The 8,316-nt window shown below is 41.0% G+C and overlaps 1 pseudogene; it reads left to right on the top strand.

Annotated features, from left to right (window-relative positions):
- Window positions 1–5,366, top strand: part of LOC115619247 — a 35,622-nt pseudogene extending 30,256 nt beyond the window's left edge.
- Window positions 5,367–8,316: the final 2,950 nt, after the last annotated feature.

The raw sequence follows: 8,316 nt of genomic DNA on the forward strand, positions 1-8,316 counted from the left end.
TGCAACTGTTTCATTACAGATGACAATGGCCTTAATCCACTTTGGGCGCCCTGTTCAGAGCAAGTGAAATTTGAAATTTATGATCCAAATCTAGTGTTTCTGCACTTTGTTGTTTATGAGGAGGAAATGTTCAGTGATCCCAATTTCTTAGCACATGCCACTTTTCCCATCAAAGGAATCAAATCAGGTAAGATCAGTGGGTATAATAAGGGGCTAAGTCAGAAAGGTGCTGCTCAGCATTGATGCATTCTGACTTTGCTCTCAGTAGCAGCTACAACGTGTCAAAGGACAAATGCTCTTTTGATCTGAATTCCTTGAATCCAATGTTTATTAGGGTACTGGGTGTGTAGCGTATAAGTACTTAAAATGATCCTCTTGCCCTACTGAAATTCCTTCTTTTTAAAGATAGGAAAGCATTATGTAGAATAATTTGCACTGTCTTTACCACATACTCTGTTTCAGCAGCAAGGTTATGTGCTCTGAGTAAAATCTGGGAAGATTTTTTTCTGTTTTGGTGTCAGTGCATTTGTTTTCTTAATTATCTTAGACATGGACATATGTACAGTAAGTTTTGTGCTTTCCTTTGCTTCTGGCTTCAGTTTTCAAGAGCATATGAAATCATGTGTTTCTCAATTTTGCCATTCTTGCCTTTTGCTTCCCTGTAGTTGTCATAACAAAGCCTGCTCTCAGCAGTGGAGCATTTGAGCGATGAAGAATCTGTTAGCCCTCAGCACTGTATGCACCATTCTTGTCGCTGCAGATAACCCTCTTCTTGACTCTAATTGTCCTTTGCATATGTTTCCCTCCCTGCAGGTTTTAGATCAGTTCCTCTCAAGAATGACTATAGTGAAGAGATAGAGCTGTCCTCACTTCTGGTTTACTGTGAAATGCAACAAGTTCTGGTGAGAACTACTGGGGTTTTTTTTGTGCACTTAGAGTATATGTTATCGGTTCTTTGTGGAAGCCAGGAAACTAGGATTTAGTTTTCTGTTCTGTGTCTGATGTGCTATTTTCAGGCATTTCTTCTGCAGGTACTGGGAAAGACCAATAACACAAAGTGAGTTACTCTACCTCTGGGTGGACAGATTACATAGTTGTTACATGAAATAATGCACTAACAAAGCCTCATTACCTCCACTAGTTTTTGCTGTAATAGCATGGTCATTGTCTTCCCTTGTTATCTGACTGATGCCATGCAAAGCTAGCTAAATTCAGCTTTGACTTCATAGAATAATCTTTTTTTAAAGGTCCTACATGAAAAGGAATCACTTTAGAAGAGAAGATAGTAATTTCTCCCAGTACTTCATTACAATAAATCCATCAGGTGGAAGACACATTCTGTTTCCTACAGAAGTGCTAATCTGCTTCTTTTAAGTCTCTCTCAAATATCTAATTGAAGAACCAGTATTTTTAAACAAATGGGGGGGGGGGGGGGGGGGGGAGGGGGGAATAATGATGCCTCCTTGTTCATGGAAGCCAGGCATTAAAGTGGCTCATCTGTGAACAGCATCTGTTGGTGTTCCAAAGGTGCTGGCTGTATATGTTGATTTGAAGCAGGATTATTCTCAGACTCTCTGTATCTCAATAATTTATGTCATTTAAAAACACTGGTGTAGAGGCCATGTGATGAAAGTTTAAAGAGGCTTCTGGGAAGTGGGTATTTCAGGGTGCTTTCCTGTACCCTTTGGATTCAGAGAGAAAAAAAAAAAAAGTCCAGCTAATTTGTAGTCTTTTACAACTATTCAGGCTTATGCTGCAGTTCACACCAGTGTACATTATTTTTCCTGATTTAAAACACCAACTTTGCTGACTGTAAGTCATTATGTCTCTAGAGGGATTTGTGCCTGCAGTTGCATACAGTGAAATGGAAAATACTGAATTCAGTCACATTCTTCTTCACAAAGGAGTGGCAGCCTTTTTCAAACATCCTTTGTCAAGGGTTTTACAAAGCCACCTTATAACACATGATGTAAAATGACTGTGTGTAATGACAGTGTTTGGCAGCTATGGTAGGTTCCTTCTGTTGGCTAGCATAGAGTCATGAAAGCAAGAGAGGGATAGAAGCTGAGACCACGTGTGCGTGTGTGTCTGTGTAAGCAAGAAAGAGACCTATGTCCTTTGAAGATAGATAGCTTAAAATGTTCGTGTTTCATGGACACAAGTCTGATAGAGGAGGCCTGAGGAAGTGCTATTTTCTGGCTTGCTGCCTTTGAGAAAACTGGCAGCAACTCACCATTGCCTAATATTTCAAGCATGGATATCACTTGTAAGTATATTGTGAATTCCTCCTGCCATGGTTTCTCTTCAGCAATTCAGATACTTGCCTGGGGCAGGAGTAGCTCTTAAAGTGCTGTTCATAGCAGCATTATGTCTCCCAGTCTGTCAGCACCAAATCCTTTGACAGTAGTACGTTTCGCACTCTTGAAGCCCCTTCTGCTTGTTAAGACAAATGAAGACACAACACAGCTCTGTATTTTTACAGTGTCTGATGTTTCTGGGTGCCAATGCAGTGGCAGGAGAACTTTCAAAAAATTTCCCTTTTGTTTGGCAGTCTGCAACAAACCAAGACTTGCCATAGTTAATCAACCTCTAGAACTTTTGCCAGATCATTAAAGAAGCATCAGAAAAGATCAAGGCTGGCTCCATCTGTTGTTCTGCCTTTTTTTTTTTTTTTTAATTATGACCCTCCATAAAATGATATAATATAATAACAGGCCTGTTTATATACAGAGCCCATCTGCATACTCTTGGAGATGAAATACAAAATTATGAAGGGGAATTACAGATGGCTGTGGAATTTCTCAGGAATAGAGAAGTAAGAATATTGTAGATGTAAGCATGCACATTTGTGAATTATTATGTGGAGCCTTATGAAGTTTCTGTTGAAGTTAATGAGTTTTCTTGATGCTGTAGAAATTGTACTATGCTGAGGTGGTTGTTACATTTAGAAGCATGTCTTGCTTGAAAATTTATTTACTTGCTTCAGAAAGTGTGTGTCTCTCTTTAGCATTTTCTGATTACAATCAGCCTCAATGGTGTATATGGCTTTTAACATAAAGATTGAAATGGACATTCTTAAATGGGGTTTTAAAGTCTAGCTTTGTGGATATGTTTATTTACAAGAACAAATAGTAGTGCATCTGCATCTTGATGATTACACCTGCAAATTGGTAATTGTTAATCTGCTTTTCCCTTTGCAATTTGGGAATACAAAGTTTCCTTCCCCTTATAAAAAAAAAAACTTTTAAAAATCTTAATCAGAGGCTGTTTCAGTTGCTTCAATCCATACCTGGGTAGGAATGTGTTTTGAGAGGAAAAAGAAGGTTTAGGAAAGGATCTTGTTGCCCTAACTGAAACCCCTTGGGTATGTTTCTAACCTATCAATTTTCCTAGATCTGGACAGAGTGCAAAAAGAGGTATTCTTATTAGCATGCTGCCTCTGAAAATGTTTGGATTTATTACATTTATTGATTGCATGTAATTTCTTGTAGGATGAGTATATTGTTTTGCTGCTGATGTGAAAGTTAAGACTTCAGTTCTGCCAGTACTATTCCCCACTAGTAACTCTATAAAGGAGGCAGGTTTTACATCCAAAGTTTTGAAGTATTAAAATATTTTGAAATCACAAATGGAATAATAATGATTATTTTATGCTTGTGGAATATCTTGAGACGTTCTACTGTGGGCCATATACAACAACAGAAACTCAGATTGCTGTACATTATTCTTCAAATACTTAGTTCCTCTGCAATTACTGAATTGCCATAGCTACATAGAAACAGGATCTGTCCTTCTTTCTTGATCATCCAAGTACTTGCTGCTATTAGGGGTCCTATTTACTAGTCAGTAGCTAGACCTTTAGTCTAGATTTCAATAGGAAAGTACCAGGATTAGTAGTATGTTGGAAAATACACAAATATGATGGAAGAGTCAAAAATTAATTAAACTTTTAAAAAGAGTATTCTTAAAACTCTTATAGTCCTATACCCAATCATGACACACCATTTGCTGTCCTTAGCAGACTGACATGCTTTTTTAGGGAAAAATATTCCAATAGAAGTGTTTAGGTATACACGTTTCACGACTTGAGCTGAAACGCCCCTGATGACACCATTAGAGGGTATTGTTGGTCATGCTGTGGGGCTGAGGCGTTTTTTTAGTGCCTTCTTAGTTTGTTTCTGCAAACATTCCAGAAACATGCAACTACTTTTATAAAACATTCTATAAAGCTAATGCAATGTGTTTAGGAAAACAAAATAATCCCCCAAACTATGTTGATTCCATGTCATTTTGGGTACGTGTCTTACAAGTTATGTTAATTTCCAATATTCTTTTGAAGGAAAGTGAAGAAGAGCTTTATTCCTCATGTCAGCAACTTCGGAAATGCCAGGAGGAGCTTAATAATCAGCTGTTCCTTTATGACACCCATATGAATTTAAGGAATCCTGACAGAGATGCTATATTAAAATAATTCAATGTAAATGAGCACAAAGTACAGATATATCAAGACACACGCAACCGCAGGTGGGTGGATAATCATTCTCCTTTCCAAGGTAGTTCTATCTAGACATGATTTATGGTAAGGAAATCTCAGATTTATCAAAATGAGCATCTAAAGAGCAGTGAGGGTAGAATGAGCATATCTGAAGCAAGGAAGGGCTGCAGTGAAGCAAGGCTGGGCTGCAAGCCACTAGAGGCCAGCAGATGCTGTGAAATGTCTGCTCAGTGAAATCACGGTTTCGGTGATCATAGTGAAATATGAAATCCTGTGAGTTTGTATTCCTCTCTTCTCCAGCTTTCCAGTATTAGCAGCCAAATAAATAAACCAATTTTCTCTTTCTACACTATCAAAGTTATGTCCCTGGAAATGTTGTTAGCATATTAGGTTTGTGGGAACAGAAGACGCTTCCAGATACACAAACCACAAAAGATAAGATAGATAAAAACAGTACTGAGTTGTAACAGCATAGAATTGCTAGTTAAGTGTCAGACCATTATCCAGAGCTTAGGGGAAAGATCTTTCTTCTTTGCTGCCAACTTTGGGTGAAGTGTGAGGGAGGGAGACAGATGCTTCATGTACCAGTAGAAAGTCTTGAGTAGATCTCAAGATGGGGTGGAAGACTTTTCTTTAAATATTTTTACCATTTTTTATGTGTGCTGAACAGCTACATGAATCACTTCCCATTTATTGAGGAAAAAAATTGCAATGCTTGTTGCTCATACAGTACTTGCCATTTGAATCTAAATAAATTGATCTTGGTAGACTGTTTTCTTCTGGGAAATTACTAGGAGACTTGACTTTTTCCTTTTCTTTTCCCTTAAGATTAAAGGAGAAGAAAGTCAGTAACAGCAAATTCTATTCTTAAAGCAGTCATTCTTTGATGCATGCTTTATGGTGCAATTCAGGAAGAGATATTAACTCATCCCGGTCATCCTACTCAATGACAGTCTCATCAGAATGAACGACTGGAAGAAGAGGTGGAAAGATGGGTTTCCTTAATTTCTTGTTACAAGAAAAACTGTTTTAATTCCTAATAATTTATATTCTGTACAAAGCAAACCCTCTGTGCAGGCCAGACCTTCTGCGTATTCAAGATTTTTAAAATTTGAGGGCATGTAGTTGGATAGACCTCACTTCTCATTATCAGTACCTGAAGTACAAGTATAAATCATCCACTCTATTTGTGCATGCAGGCTATAGATAAAACGTTCATAACAATTTGCATGCATGGAATCACACCACTTCAACAACCAGGCTCCTTAAGTTTAACTGGTAATCAGTTTTTAATTTATTAAATGCTGTAAAAGCACTTCTACATCAGCAATGTCACATCATGTATGTAACACAGCCCAAGGCAGGAGATAGTACTACTGACACTATATAAAATATTTTGGGCAGCTGATAGCTCATACTGTATTGTCTTGTTAAAAGTTGTCATGGTTTGAGCCCAGCTGGTAACTTGGAACCACGCAGCCGCTCGCTCACTCCCCCCCCTTCTTCCTCCCCCCGTTCCCGGAGGGATGGGGAGGAGAATCAGAAGAATGTAACTCCCACGAGTTGAGATAAGAGCAGCCCAGTAACTAAAGTACCATACAAAACTACTGCTGCTACCACCAATAATAATAATGATGAGGAAAATAACAAGGGGAGAGGATACAATTGCTCACCACCCACCGACCGATACCCAGCCCGACCCGAGCAGTGATCTGGGCCTTCCGGGTAACTCCCCCCAGTTTATATACTGGGCATGACGTGCCATGGTATGGAATACCCCTTTGGCTAGTTTGGGTCAGGTGTCCTGTCTCTGCTTCCTCCTGGCTTCCCCTCCTCCCTGGCAAAGCATGAGACTGAGAAAGTCCTTGGTCGGAGTAAACATTACTTAGCAACAACTAAAAACATCAGTGTTATCAGCGTTGTTCCCAGGCTGAAAGTTAAAAAACACAGCACTGCACCAGCTACTAAGGAGAAAAATGACTGCTATAGCTGAACCCAGGACAGTATCCACCCCTTATTCCATACCATTCACGTCATGCTCAGATCCCACATCTCTCAAGACACCATCGCCCCTGTCCCATATATACACATATATATACACCCACACCCACACACAAAGAGAAAGATATCATTCCCTAGTCCATGGACCAATCCCTGTAAAATTGCTGAACTCATCCAGTCCATGACATCAGGCTCCATCTCTTGTAACAGTCTTTCAGGGCAGGAAGGACGGCGTGTGGTGTTGGGTTGTTGCCTACTGATGACACCGCCAAACTCATCTGGTCACTGCTGAGCTCCTCTGGTTTCCTCAAAATTCATTCTTTGTTGAGGTGATGATCGGAGGGAAGTCAGGGTCAGTTGCTGGCGACCTGAAGATATCTAGCTGGTGGGCTATAAAAGTGTTATAGAGCAGGCAACAGCGTACAATTGAGTTCATTGGCTGTTTTCCCCCAAAATCAAATCCCCTTGAGGTACACATCGGACTTCCCCATCTTCCCGCATTACCCACCAAGTATATCCAGGTCCCTGTAGACCTGTATCCAGGCCAAACCCTGACCACAACATACAACGCAGCTACTCCAACCCCATTGACAAGCACAGCAGCTACTCAAACCCCGACAGCAACATACAATGCAGCTACTCCAAGCACTGCAGCTACTCCAACCCCATTGACAAGCACAGCAGCTACTCAAACCCCGACAGCAACAGATAAAGCAGCTGCTGGTATTCCTCAACCCCCAAGCACAACAGCTGCACCAACCCCGGCAACAGACACTGCAGCCACTACAACCCTAGTGGCAGGTGCTGCAGCCTCTCCAATCCTAGTGGCAGACACTGCAGCCAATCCAACACTAGTGGCAGACACTGCAGCTAAACCAAATGGCCAATTTGTGACAATATCAGTTGCCCCCTGTAAGCAAAAGCAAACGAGAGGCACAAAGAGCAACCCCTGCAGTGAAGAAAGAGGAAGACCCAATGCAGTTAGTACAGGGGACAGCATATGAACAAGAGTTACTACTACGTGGATAAGAGGAAGAAGAAGAAGAAGAGGTGGTACAATGCACTGTTAATAACTACACTGAGAGGAATGGGTGGTGAGACTTTCAAACATTGGGATACACATTTGGTAAAAGCCACCTGGTTGGTCAACACGAGGGGATCTGCCAACAGGGCTGGCCCAGCCCAATCAGAACTTTTACGTACTGTAGAGGGGGATAAAGTTCCTGTGGTGCACATAAAGAATTTGTTGGGGAAGACAGTCTGGGTTATTCCTGCTTCAGGTAAAGGCAAACCCACTTGTGGGGTTGCTTTTGCTCAGGGACCTGGATATACTTGGTGGGTAATGCGGGAAGACGGGAAAGTCCAATATGTATCTCAAGGGGATTTAAGTTTGGGGGAAAACAGCCAATGAACTCAATTGTATGTTGTTGCCTGCTCTATAACACTTCTATAGCCCATCAGCTGGATGCCCATCTCCACCACTCTGGGCTTTTAAAAGAAGATATGTGCTGTCATGATCATCAGCAGAGAATACAGCCAGCAGCAGCAGAACTGCCCTCAGGTCACCATCAACTGACCCTGACTTCCCTCCGATCATCACCCCAACAAAGAATGAACTTTGATAAAACCAGAGGAGCTCAGCAGTGACCAGATGAGTTCAGCAGTGTCGTCAGCAGGCAACAATCCAACACTACACACTGTCCCTCCTGCCCTGAAAGAGTGTTAGAAAAGATGGAGCCTGACATCATGGACTGGATGAATTCAGCAACTTTATAGGGATTGGTCCATGGACTAAGGAATGATATCTCTGTGTGTGTGTG

Source organism: Strigops habroptila, chromosome W (assembly GCF_004027225.2).
Source record: "Strigops habroptila isolate Jane chromosome W, bStrHab1.2.pri, whole genome shotgun sequence".
Classification (NCBI taxonomy): Eukaryota; Metazoa; Chordata; class Aves; order Psittaciformes; family Psittacidae; genus Strigops; species Strigops habroptila.